This window comes from Bubalus bubalis, chromosome 4 (assembly GCF_019923935.1).
Source record: "Bubalus bubalis isolate 160015118507 breed Murrah chromosome 4, NDDB_SH_1, whole genome shotgun sequence".
In the NCBI taxonomy this organism is placed as follows: domain Eukaryota; kingdom Metazoa; phylum Chordata; class Mammalia; order Artiodactyla; family Bovidae; genus Bubalus; species Bubalus bubalis.
The window spans coordinates 57,479,166-57,494,021 of record NC_059160.1 but is presented as its reverse complement, the minus strand read 5'-3'; positions in this window follow the sequence as shown (position 1 = coordinate 57,494,021).

Genomic DNA, 14,856 nt, shown 5'->3' with positions numbered 1-14,856 from the left:
TAAATTAATTAGGGAATTTCTGTCTAAATAATAATTACTGTGAAACAAGTTCTACACACCATGCATATTTTATATAATAAATTTTAAAATGTATTCATTTCCTAGGGCTGCCGTAACAAAATACTGTAAACTGGGTGGGTTAAAACAACAGAAATTTATTCTCTTACTATTTACAAGGCCAGAAGTTCAAAATAAAGGGGTCAACAGAGTTGGTTCTTCCTGGAGGAGAAACTATTCCACACCATTCTCCTGCACTCATGCTCAGTCATGTCCAACTCTGCAACCCCATGGACTGCAGCCTGCCATGCTTCTCTGTCCATGAAATTTTCCAGGCAAGAATACTGGATCTTGCCATTGGGTTGCCATTTCCTTCTCTAGGGGATCTTCCAAACCCCAGGAATGAACTCATGTTTCCTGAATTGCAGGCAGATTTTTTACCACTGAGCCCCCTGGGAAGCCCTACACCCCCTCTCCTAGCTTCCTGATGTTATTTGGCTTGTACGCCCATCATTCCGATTTCTATCTACATATTTGCATGAGCTTGTCATCTCTCTAATGTCTCTGTCCAAATTTCCCTCTCCTTTCTCTTATAAAAACACCAGTCATTGTATTCAAAGCCTATTGTAAGTCTAACATTGTTTCATTTCAAGATCCTTAACTAATTACATCCACAAAGACCCTGCAACCACTTAAGGTCACATTGTGTGGTTCGTGAGGCTCTGGAATTTTGAGAGGGACACAAATTCAACCCACTACAAGTGAATAATGACCACAGGTTTTTTTGAAAGTTTATCCATATACCACCGAAAATCATCTTGCATTCTGATAGTGGATTGCCACACCAGGGAGACACTGATATACTCGGTATTTGGAGGTCCTTAGGCATCTCCCCTACTTTTAAAAGCAGCAAGCTTTATAGTCTAGGTGGTTGCGCTTCCTTCTCTCATTTAAACCAATGCATGTTTTGGTAAATCAAGAAATTTGTCCCCTAGAGACTTCCCTGGTGGTCTAGTGGTTAAGACTTCACACAGTGGGGTGTGGGTTCAATCTCTGGTTGGGGAACTAAGATCCCACATGCCTTGCTCACAGCCGAAAAGAAAAAAACAGGGAGTTGGGTCCTCTAGATAGAGCTGATTCTCTGGTTTTGAGAACTCAGGAAACACTGTTAATAATAGATTGTTTCAAGTGCTATTTCAAGAAGGTAGATGAACACTAGCTTATTACATGATTCATTATTTTCAGAAATCAACAGCTGTACATGTACAGGTCTCTGTGGGGTTGTATGTGGGGATTTATTACGTCTTCTCTCCATAGAGATGACCAAAGGATCTTAAGGCAGATTTGAAATATAAAAGAAGCCATTAGGCAACACTGGACATTGTGAAATTTCATCCTGTGCAGAAAGGCAGGATGCCTGAGAGCACTGTAATCACGAACCCAGAGTAAGTCCAAATTTTCAGTCTGGAGAAGAAGGATGGAAAGAGGAATTTTACTCTCAGCAGCCTTTATGTGAACTTCCAGGTGAATCACAGGTTGAATAAACTTTGGTTTTTCCATTTGAGATACTATTCAGAAGACCTGACATTTCTAAATGCACAGACTTCACTTCTCCCTAAAAACTATGCATTGGACAAAGGAAATTAAAGATCTCAGGAAAGACATTTTTTCTAACTATTCTTCTTTTTAACTTAGATGCTTTTTTGCTCCCAAATATTAAAAACATAAGAGGGAAAACTGTCTTAAATTAAAAATTATGAGGTGGTAGAGATCAATTGTTATATGGGTTTGAGGCAAAATATAATAAAAGATGCATAAGAGCAGATGCTGTGCTTGGAAGCATGTCAACAAGCACATTTCCACATTTCCATAACCACATACGGTGCAAGCTTTCACTTACGTTCTACCTTAGTGTTTACACTGAGCTAAATAATTCAAGATGGTGTAACCAGGAAGCCCCAGAAACGTGATAAGACACTTTAAATAAATTGGATTGTTGCCATAACAAATAACCTAAGCAAAAGAAACAACAACCAAAAAATAACCCACTTAGTTAAGAGGAGGTGGAGAAGGTCCCAAAATGAAAGGTTCAGTATTTGCTGGCGAAACCTCAACGTACAAGATCATATTTTGTGGATTGACCCACAAACATATCTTAAAGAAGCCACCCAATCGTACACGTAAGAATGACTGCTGGTCTTCAGTGTTTGTCACTATATGACTCAGTACTACCCAGTGGCACTGCCAAGAGAGAGCTTCAATAAAACTCTCTGCAGAATTTCCTCAAACTGTCCGCTCACCTCATAAGAAAATGTGTCCCCTTACTTTTTAATCATGCCTAGGTTCTCATGATGTGAGTTGCCCAAATGAACAGGAAGGTGTTAAAGGGTTGAGGATGAGCAATTCCAAATGAAACTGTATTGCTTTGCCAGAAACACACTTTTTTAACAAGGGACAGGCAGCATTCTGATATGTTTTTAGAGGGAAGGAACTGGGGGTGAGGGAGGGCAGAAGGGCCCACTGGAGTAAAAGCTGGAGAATGAGAAAGAAATTGTGGTTGACTTCTACCCCTCTTCAGGAATTCAAAGCAGGTTTCAATGTACTAAAAGCTGTATGGAAACACTCCAGGAAAGACACCTGTTTAACTTGGTTTAACATAACCTTTCTCAAACTGACTTGACAGCAAATCCCCTTCCTCACGTAACAACTTTTAACATCCCAAGCCTTCAGGAGGTGTTTTAAGGAAAGTGCTAGCCTAAGTTAGCTCCAAGATGGCCCCTCTGATTCTCACCTCCTAGGAATCACACCCCTGTACAGCCCCCTCCCTCATTTAGTAGAGCTGACCAATACACAAAAAATGATACTGCATAAATGAGACAGTGTGACTTCTAAGGCTGGGCCATTAAAGACACTATGGCTTTCACCTTGCACCCTCTTGGATTGCTCATCCTGGGAAAAGCCAGCCACCATGTCATAAGGAAACTCAAGCTGCCTGTGGACAGAACAACATATAAAGGGACTCAGCACCATGGGAGTGAGCTATCATGGAATTGAATCGTGCAACCTCAGTCAAGCTTTCAGATGATTTCAGCTCCAGCTGACATCAAATTTCAAACCACAGAAACTATGTGAAATCATAAATATTTATTGTGGTTTTAAACCACTAGTTTAGAGGTAACTTATGCAGTAGATAACTCTTACAGGGGATATTGGGCTTCCCAGATTGCTCAGTGGTAAAGAATTCACCTGCCAATGCAGGAGACACAGGAGACATGGGTTCAATCTCTGAGTCAGGAAGATCCCCTGGAGGAGAAAACAGCAATCCACTTTAGTATTCTTGCCTGGAAAATCCCATGGATGGAGGAACCTGGCAGGCTACAGTTCATGGGGTCACAAAAGAGTCAGACATGACTTAATGACTATTAACCTAAAGCACTGAGTATTAATCATTTTGGTTTGTCATGTAACCACCATGAAGCTGTAGTGTGGAATATGCTTTTACACTACTCTACCTCTCTAGACACAGTTAATTGGCTAAGGGATGGATTCATAACTGAAGTCAAGCCAATCAGGATCATTCTGTAGGATTTCTGTAACTGCCACTGGACAAAAAGATTTATTCTCTGGTGGTGAGGCCAAATATATGGGACTAAGGAGCTGCCAGTGGCAATATTTCAAATTTCAAATGTTTATTTCTAAGGAAAAGAAGTTGACAACACAGAGAGAAGCAGGGTTGAGAGATTAAGGAAAAAATATCTCGTAGGATTCAAGTTCTTAATTCCAGAGACCCTGATAGCACCTGCCCCTCAGCCTTCTCAATGTGAGCCTTCCAGCAACTTCCCCTTTTTGCCTAAGTTGGTTTCAGCTGGGTTTCTAAACCTTGCCTCCAAAAGAATCTTGACTGGTACACCCTGACACAACTTTATGCTTTCCTTAGCACAGCACTGCTGACACTGGGCTGTAACTGCTGCTGCTTATCTAATTCCCTGTCCACGGAGAGTGCCTTCAGGTTCACAGCATCTGCCCTTCCCTGCAAACTGCACTCAACAGGGGAGGCCTCTGACCACCATGTCTGTATTTCATCACCTTGGGCCCTGCACCCTAGTTGATTCACTCAAGGTGGACCAATCAGATTCTCCTTCTAGGAGTTTGGAACTGAGACCCACAGTCTCTGGACACAGAAACCCCTTCACACCAACAACAGCACTCTCAGAGAAGACTGTAACTCTAGCCAGTAAGGTGCCCCAAGCTGTCGTAGACCCTGCTCCTTCTGTCTTGTGCCTGGGTCACTTCTGCTCCCCAGAGCCAAAAGAAACTTGACTAGTGCATGCTCCCATTACTGAATTCTCCATGCAATCAGGAGAGCTCACAAGTTCATCATTACATCTCCAAGGCCAGCACAGCCCCTCGGATATAGTCAGAACTCGATAAATATTTCATGAATGACTGAATCTCACTGCCCTCAGCGGTATATCCTCTGCCTCCCACCTAGATGGGAACATCTCAATTCTCTTATTCTCTTGCCTTCCAGGTAATGAAGTCTTCTGTCCTGGCCTTAGTTCTCCCTTGTGCTATCAGCTACAGGGACCAGTACATCCTTTGTAGGCAGCACATCACATCCTTGATCAAGGAAATACGTTAGAACTGGAAGTTCCAGACCTCCCACCATCCAAGAAACTTGACCTGTGACTGCACACCCAGGGGCACAAGTCCCGCCACTTGCTTTTACTGCGTAACTTGCCTATGCTGACCACATGCTTTCCATGGCCATTGCTGGCGCTATCCTGCATGCCATGATTACAGGTGGCTCTCACCTTCAGACGTTGTTACTCTTACGGTCCTTGTGCCCAGCACTGTTGTGTGGCTGTTTTGCAGCCCATGGACTGGAGCCTGCCAGGCTCTCTGTCCATGGAATTTTCCAGGCAAGAATACTGAAGTGGGTTGCCATTTCCTTCTCCATCCCAACACTGCAGAAGAGGCTTTTTATCATGACCTCACTGCTTTGGGTTGGAAAAAATGAGTTCCAAGGAAATTTCCACCTTCTTATAGAACCATCCTTCTAAAAACAGACTTCGTGTATGATATAGAATGAGAAGGATTGGTGGGGAATGGGACAGAGCAGAAGGATTATTAATCAAGCTCAAGAACTTCCAACTGCAAGAAGAGGCGTTAAGAAATCATGACTATGGGACTTTCCTGGTGGTCTAGTGGTTAGGACTCTTGAGTTTCCACTGCCCGGGGCACAGGTTTGATCCCCAGTCAGAGAAATTCTGCATGCCATGTGGTGTGGCTAGCAGAGGATAAAGAAACAAAATGTAGTGGGCAATTGTTGAGTTGACTACCTAAAACTTCCCTTTTCTAAAAGTACTCAGAGTTCCCTCTGGGGAGCTACTTCTCCTCTATGCTTAGTCACGGGGAAATTGATACCCCTTCAGCTCCAGATCTAATTAGCCTGAGCCAGTCACCTTTTACCTCAGTGATCTATCATCATGTAGCACTTCTCTGGTCACAGAAACTATTGACATGACCCAAAGTGGTTTAATCAGAATGAAGCCCAGCATTTTATTTGATATTTGGAGAAGAAAGTCTATCTTTCTCTGACACAAAAGTACATAGGTCCAGGAGCTACTGACAGTCATCTTGCAACTATACGGGCAGGAAAACTTTGGATAAAGCTGGCACTTGAAAAGTGAACTAAGTCCCAAGTGACATAATTGAGCTCTCAGATCAAACTAACCCTGAAGGCCATTCTACCTCAACTTTGCAATGCGATAGAAAAGCAGAGATATTACTTTGCCAACAAAAGTCAGTCTAGTCAAGGCTATGGTTTTTCCAGTGGTGTATAGATGTGAGAGTTGGACTGTGAAGAAAGCTGAGCGCCGAAGAATTGATGCTTTTGAACTGTGGTGTTGGAGAAGACTCTTGAGAGTCCCTTGGACTGCAAGGAGATCCAACCAGTCCACTCTAAAGGAGATCAGTCCTGGGTGTTCATTGGAAGGACTGACACTGAAGCTGAAACTCCAATACTTTGGCCATCTCATACAAAGAGTTGACTCATTGGAAAAGACCCTGATGCTGGGAGGGATTGGGGGCAGGAGGAGAAGGGGACGACAGAGGATGAGATGGCTGGATGGCATCACCGACTCGATGGACATGAGTTTGAGTGAACTCCGGGAGTTGGTGATGGACAGGGAGGCCTGGCGTGCTGTGATTCATGGGGTTGCAAAGAGTGGGACACGACTGAGCGACTGAATTGAACTGATCTGAAGCCAATAAACCATCTAACAGGTTAGATGAGTTTGAGTTCAGCTTTCTGTTGCTTAAGACCTAAAAGGTATGAACCAGTTCAAAGGGCTAACTAGCAGGAGCCACATGTTAGACTCTGCACAGAACTATGGGGATGGTTTTCTATACTCTCTCAGCCCTGCCCCTGAGTGGGTAAAAACCTACTGCTTTTAAAAAGGTGGACTTATAGCTACTCTCTCAGAGTTGTGTTTTGTACAGCCTCTTTTAGCAAAGCTAAAAAATGTTTCACCCCACTGCATCATCTATATTCAATTTTTTAAAAAGATGTGGTATGCACATATATACAATGTAATTTTATTCAGCCATTAAAAAAAGAAGAACTCCTGCCATTTGCAAAAACATAGATGGTCCTTTAGGGCATATGTTAAGTGAAATAAGTCAGATAGAGAAAGACAAAGAACTGTATGATCTTTCTTACATGAAAGTGAAAGTTGCTCAGTTGTGTCCAACTCTTTGAGACCCCATGGACTACACAGTCCATGGAATTCTCCAGGCCAGAATACTGGAGTGGGTAGCCTTTCCCTTCTCCAGGGGATCTTCCCAACCCAGGGATCAAGCCCAGGTCTCTCACATTGCAAACAGATTCTTTACCAGCTGAGCCACAGGAAAGACTCTCTTATGTGGGGAATCTATAAACAACAGCAGCAAATAACCAAGCTCACAGATACAGAGAACAGATTGGTGGTTGTCAGAGGAAGGGGGTGGAGGGTGGAAGAACTGGGTGAAGGGGGGGGTCATACTTCTAGATATAAAATAATTAAGTCCCAGGGATGTAATGTACACCATGGTGACTACAGTTAATAACCCTGTATTGCATATTTTAAAGTTGCTAAGAGTAGAAGGCAATGGCACCCCACTCCAGTACTGTTGCCCGGAAAATCCCATGGATGGAGGAGCCTGGTAGGCTGCAGTCCATGGGGTCACTAAGAGTCAGACACAACTGAGCGACTTCACTTTCACTTTCCACTTTCATGCATTGGAGAAGGAAATGGCAACCCACTCCAGTGTTCTTGCCTGGAGAATCCCATGGACGGAGAAGCCTGGTAGGCTGCAGTCCATTGGGTCGCACAGAGTCGGACACGACTGAAGCGACTTAGCAGCAGCAGCAGCAGCAAGAATAGATCTTAAAAGGTCTCATCACAAGAGAAAACAATTTTTTTAACTATGTAACAGATGTTAACAACTTATTGTGGTGATTATTTCACAATATATACAAATATCAAATCATTATGTTACACATCTGAAACTAATATAATGATAATATATGTCAACTATACCTCAATAGAAAAATATTTTTAATTAAAAAAAAAGAGCTACCCCACTGCTACCACACAATGTAAAAAAGATAGTCTGTTCCCTCCTAGAAAACAGTGAGGCTCTTTTGCAGTTAACAGTACCAAGAATTTCAGTGAAATTTCCCGTTTAGGTCCTACAGAATAAACATGACACTGGACACTTGTCTCACTAAATTCTATGTTTCCATAACGCTGCACACTTAAGAAATGCACAAGTGCAAAAACTACTAGATTTATTTTACTCTTAGACCATTTTATATACTGTCCTATCAAAACTTGAGAACTCTGTGTAAATTCAGCAGATGTATTTAGAACACTATTTCTTTATTATTGAGACAATAAAAATTGGATTGTGTTTCCACATTTTCAAGGATTTGAGATGGAGGAAAATATTAGCAAACACTAAGGAAATTAGTATAATATAATTTCTTGCAATCAATTTTTCTTGCAAATGGTATTTATGATAATAAATATGTTTCTACCCTGCTCATTGTTGAAACTTTAAAAACAATCAATGAACATAAACCTTTGGAAATCAAAATGCTACTTAGGTTTTGTTTTGATACATAGGTCTTAGGATCCTACAAAAAAGTGTATATGTATGTATACATACATACATACATATGTATATGCATATACATATGTTCATATGTATATATATGTTTATGTTCATGTGTGTGTGTGTACGTGTATGTGTGTGTGTGTGTGTGTATGTATATATATATATGGGCTTCCCTGGTGTCTCAGCTGGTAAAGAATCTGCCTGCAATCCAGGAGACCTGGGTTTGATTCCTGGGTTGGGAAAATCCCCTGGAGAAGGGAAAGGCCACCCACTCCAGTATTCTGGCCTGTAGAATTCCTTGGACTGTATAGTCCATGGGGTCTCAAAGAGTCAGACACGACTGAGTGACTTTCACTTCACTTAAATCACCAGGTTACTTAAGAAAAACATATCTGTTTTTCCTCTCTAAAAGGTTCCCTTCCGGATGACTTCCATGACTTAATCCTGGTATTGTACTGATTTCAGCAACCTGGGAGCTTCCTCTGACTCTCCCTTTATTTACACTTTCCAAGTTTTAAAACTTGATTTAAAACACAAAATCAAAACCACACATTCTCCTTTCCCAGAGCTCTCCTAAAAAATCTCATTTATCCTCAAGGAGCCTGGCATCTCCAAGGGAACCTCCGTTTTCCTCTGTGCTGGGTTGTCCAGGAGTGCCAAGCTCTCCCTCATAGATGATGTTGGACTGTCATGTCAGCCTGGCAGCAAGAACTCACTCTGGGCTGAAGAAATTGCCATGAGGCTGCCAAGAAAAACAGCACTGCCATCTCACTCCCTCGAGGCCTCTGTGGGCCTGAACCAGAACTGTAATCTGGGCTAGGATCTAAACTTCTAGCCGAGGGCAAACCAAATGCCCCAGGCCAAGCATCTAGGATCCATCCCACCTACAAGTGACTCAGGAACAGGCAAGTTAAAAATCCACCAACTTAAAGCTAACCTAAACCATGGGCTGCCTCTGAAACCAAACCAGCACTTACTCTTCCTCCAGTGATTTCATTAGCCTCTGAAATGAGTTAGAACTCTGCTCTTTTTAAATACACACCCTGAATATCCAATTGGCAATGTATACCAATGTTTGATTCGGTGCTGTTGTATCACACTAACTGCAGTTGCATCCTGCTGCTGCACTTCAGTCCCTTCAGTCGTGTCCGACTCTGTGCGACCCCATGGACGGCAGCCTTCCAGGCTCCTCCGTCCATGGGATTTTCCAGGCAAGAGTACTGGAGTGCCTTCTCCGCAGTTACATCCTAGGATTGATTATTTGATTTAAAATTGTAATTTGCTACACCTGAATTATATGGATCAGAAATTTTAATCCTAGAAGTACATTTTACTTCTTCAGAGTATAAAGCTTAGAAATACAAACCAAAAGAAATGGAATGTCAAAGGGGAAACAGGCAGGGTGGGAGGAATTGGGAGATTGGGATACACATATTTACATTACTGGTACTAATGATGACCTACCGTATAGCACAAGGAACTCTACTTAAGGCGCTGTGGTGACCTGAATGGGAGGCAAGTCCAAAGGGGAAGGGATATATGTATATGTATGGCTGATTCATTTTGCCATTCAGTAGAAGCTAACATACATTGTAAAGCAACTATACTGCAATTAAAATTAATAAAATTTTTTTAAAGAACTGGGAAAAAAAAAGATTTTCTCATCATCCAAATGTACATCATTCTCTTTCCTAAGCATATATAGCAGGATGCTATATAAAATATTAACTGCTTTGCTTTCGAAGACTGTGTTTGTTGCTCCTGCCCCCAGCTAGATGGGTGGGCACCCATTACTTTAGAGATTTTTAAGGGAGGTACTAAAAAGAACATACCACATTTTTTTAAAGACCAAAGCCACATTGCAGTGTAAAACAAAGGATTGGAAAGGGTATGTAAACAGCTGAGAACAGTATTTCCTGGGCACTCCCCCACTCTCCCTCCCACTCCCCACCTGGGGAAGGACCTTGGAGCTGGGAAATGGGCAGGGGCGGGGTGGGGGAATTCAGACTTAAATTGAAGAAAGTAGGGAAAACCACTAGGCTATTCAGGTATGACCCAAATCAAAGCCCTTATGATTATACAGTGGAAGTGATAAATAGATTCAAGAGATTAGATCTGATAGAGTGCCTGAAGAACTATGGACAGAGGTTCGTGACACTGTACAGGAGGCAGTGATCAAAATGATCCCTAAGAAAAAGAAATGCAAAAAGGCAAAATGGTTGTCTGAGGAGGCCTTACAAAAAGCTGAAAAAAGAAGGAAGCTAAAGGCAAAGGAGAAAAGGAAAGATATGCCCATCTGAATGCAGAATTCCAAAGAATAGCAAGGAGACATAAGAAAGCCTTCCTAAGTGAACAATACAAAGAACTAGAGGAAAACAATATAATGGGAAAGACTAGAGATCTCTTCAAGAAAATTAGAGGTACCAAGGGAACATGTCATACAAAGATGGGCATAATAAAGGACAGAAATGGTATGGACCTAACAGAAGCAGAAAATATTAAGAAGAGGTGGCAAGAATACACAGAAGAACTATACAAAAAAGATCTTAATGGCCTGGATAACCACAATGGTATGATCACTCACCTAGAGCCAGATATCCTGGAGTGTGAAGTCAAGTGGGTCTTAGGAAGCATCACTACAAACAAAGCTAGTGGAGGTCATGGAATTCCAGATGAGCTATTTCAAATCCTAAAAGATGATGCTATTAAAGTGCTACACTCAATATGCTAGCAAATTTGGAAAACTCAGTAGTGGCCACAGGACTGGAAAAGGTCAGTTTTCATTCCAATCCCAAAGAAGGGCAATGCTAAATAAAAAATGTTCAAACTACCACACAAATGCACTCATTTCATATGCCAGCAAGGTCATGCTCAAAATCCTCCAAGCTAGGCTTTAACAGTTTGAGCACAGAAAAAGCAAGAGAATTCCAGAAAAACATCTACTTCTGCTTCACTGACTATGCTAAAGCCTTTGACCGTGTGGATCACAACAAACTGTGGAAAATATTTAAAGAGATGGGAATACCAGACCACCTTACCTGCCTCCTGAGAAACCTGTATGCAGGTCAAGAAGCAACGACCCGGACATGGAACAACAGATTGGTTCCAAATTGGAAAAGGAGTACTTCAAGGCTGTATGTTGTCAGCCTACTTATTTAACTTATGCAAAGTACATTATTCGAAATGCTGGGCTGCATCAAGCACAAGCTGGAATCAAGATTGCCAGAAGAAATATCAATAACCTCAGATTATGCAGATGATACCGCCCTTGTGGCAGAAAGTGAAGAAGAACTAAAGAGCCTCTTGATGAAGGTGAAAGAGGAGTGTGAAAAAGCTGGTTTAAAACTCAAAATTCAAAAACCAAAGATCATGGCATCCAGTCCCATCACTTCATGGGAAATAAAAGGGGAAACAATGCAAATTGTTAAAGACTTTATTTTCTTGGGCTCCAAAATCACTGCAGATGGCGACTGCAGCCATGAAATTAAAAGACGCTTGCTCCTTGGAAGAAAAGCTATAAACAACCTAGACAGCATATTAAAAGGCAGAGACATTACTTTGCCAATAAAGGTCCATCTAGTCAAAGCTATGGTTTTTCCAGTAGTCATGTATGCATATGAGAGATGGACCATAAAGAAGGCGGAGTGCCAAAGAATTGATGCTTTTGAATCGTGGTGTTGGAGAAGATTCTCGAGTCCCTTGGACTACAAGGAGATCAAACCAGTCAATCCTAAAGGAAATCAACCCTAAATATTCATTGGAAGGACTGATACTGAAGCTGAAGTTTCAAAATTTTGGCCATCTGATGCAAAGAGCTGACTCATTAGTAAAGATCCTGACACTGGGAAAGATTGAAGGCAGGCGGAGAAGGGGACGACAGACGATGAGATGGTTGGATGGCATCAGCAACTCAATGGACACGAGTTTGAACAGGCTCCGGGAGAAGGACAGGGAAGCCTGGCGTGCTGCAGTCCATGGGTTTGCAAAGAGTTGGACATAACTGAGCGACTGAACAACAACAGGAGAGGAAGCAAGAGGCTCAAGCCCAGAGTGTGTGTGATGGGGGGGAGCAACTGGGCCCTGCAACAGACTCTGCTGACTGTGCCCTGATATCCACCCTCCTCTTTCTTACTCTCAGAAGCCCAGTTCTGTCTGGGTGCCATTTTCCCAAACTTCTTTGCAGTAAAGCATGCCCAGGTGACAGAGTACTAGCCAATCAGATATAAGCAAAAGTCTGCTAGAGATTTCTAGGAAATGTTTTACTTCTGTGATACAGACTTCATCTTCTCCTTCTTCCTTCCTTAAGTGCAGACTTGATACCTAGCATGCAGCAGCCAGTTTGTAACCATGAAGCAACAAGCTAACAGGCTAAGCTAGGTTATCAAACAAAAAGATAAAAGCCCAAGATGTACACCATCCAATAAATAGCCACTTGTTACATGAGGCTATCAAAGAATTAAAATGCAGGAGTTCATATAACATGTGCTATAACTGTAAAATACACAGTGAATTTTGAAGAATTAACACCCCCAAAATGTAAAACTGTCTCCTTAGTGATTTTTATACTGATTGCATAGTAAAATGAAAGCTTGAGGATATGTGGATTAAATTATATTATTAAAATCAATTTTAACCTGTTTCTTTTGCTCTTTTTAATGTTACTACTAGAAATACTAGAAATTTTAAAATTACATATGCTGCTCTCACTATATTTCTGTTGGACTGTGCTGCCCTGGAACATGGACATCATGGAGTCATTGCACAACTCTTGCTTGTAAGAAAAATAAAGCCTTATTGATTTAAGTTGCGGTAAGTCAGGTTCTCTGTTTCTTGCAATCAAAAGCATTCCTGGAAGATGTAAGGATCCTTTAAGGTAGAATTTTAAATGGGTGTCAGTTTTTTAAAAACGTTTAAAATTTGGGGAACCCAGAGTAGAGAAGATGTGTAAGTTAACTGCAAGCTGGTGAGGTACAGAGGAGCAGCAATCAGAAAGAAGAAGGGACAGAAGGGCATGTCCATGTATTAAAGGAGCCCAGTCCACACTCTGGATCTCCATGGCTCACAGGTTGTCAAGCAAGAGCATCCAAACTCTCACCAGGGCCTGAATGGTGCTTGGAAATAAGCTGAAAGAGGAAAAGAACAGCCCAGAAGAAAAGATCATCTTTCAGCCCAGACAAGAGACCACTACAGTGGAAGGATATGAGACACTTGCTGCTTTGGGTGCGTGTTGAAGATGAGGCCCCATCTCCAGAGAGATCCAGCATTAGGAAACCAGGTGGAGCCAAGCCAGAGTCTTCAGGCTGATAGGTGGGCAGAGAAACATCTGATGCAGGATGTCGTGGGCAAGATGAAAAAGTAGGCACCCCCTTCCTGTGGCTGGTAAAGTGGCATTTACACAAACTCCTGTTAAATCAATTAAACTAAGAGGCCATTAGACTGATGTGGCTCTGAAGTCCTGGTGGCCAATGTAAGCAAACTAAAATCTAAGCCTATAAATGCCTCGTGGTTACAAAATCAAAACGCTATGGACAAGCAATCACAAACAGCCATCTGGGCTTTAAGCTGTAATCAAATAACTTCCTTCCTTTGCTTCTGCACCTTCTCTATACATCTATCCCCTGGCTCCTGTCCACAGAGAACTCCTAACTACTTTCTGTTTGGCACTGCCCATTCGAATCAGTTTTTGCTCAAATAAACTCTTAAAAATGTTTAACATGTCTCAGTTTTTCTTTTAACACTCCCCAAGGGCTGGCAAGAGGAATACAAAGAGGAAACAATCCTCAATCTGAAAGAACTTTAAAGCTGAAGTGACTGAGAAACCACTAAAGTCAATTGGGTTCATCTGGAAGCAACTAAGAACAATTTTCTGTATCAGGCAGAATGGGCAGAGATGGACTCTGGGGGTGGAAATATGGAGCTAATAGTCAAAAATTGAGTTTTAGAAAATAATTAAGTCATATTTCTAGCACACCCAATTTCTGTGGCCTTGGTATATGAGACTACTACAGACACATGCATGTATTCACACACACATATATTGAGTTTTGCATATTCTAAACAAAAATAGAACTGTACTGTACATGCTGTTTTATAATCTGCTTTTCTGGTTTAATAACACCTGGAACATTTTTACAGGGACCAACTTTTCATGCCAGATCAAAATGTACTCAATCTCTGGGAGATACCATTTTCTAAACAGGCCTAAATAACATCTCCCATCCCATAAGCTCTTCTGAAACGTGAGCCAGCCACTCCACCATCAAGAATTGGAGACTAATTCCCCTTCCTCTTGATTCTGGGCTAGCCTTATTGACAAAAAGTCCTTAAGCTTGCTGACAAAGGTCCGTCTAGTCAAAGCTATGGTTTTTCCAGTAGTCACGTATGGATGTGAGAGTTGGACTATAAAAAAAGCTGAGAGCCAAAGAACTGATGCTTTTGAACTGTGGTGTTGGAGAAGACTCTTGAGAGTCCCTTGGACTGCCAGGAGATCAAACCAGTCAGTCCTAAAGGAAATCAGTCCTGAATATTCACTGGAAGGACTGATGCTGAAGCTGAAACTCCAATACTTTGGCCGCCTGATGGGAAGAACTGACTCATTGGAAAAGACTCTGATGCTGGGAAAGATCGAAGGCAGGAGGAGAAGGGAACAACAGAGGATGAGATGGTTGAATGGCATCGCCGACTCAGTGGACATGA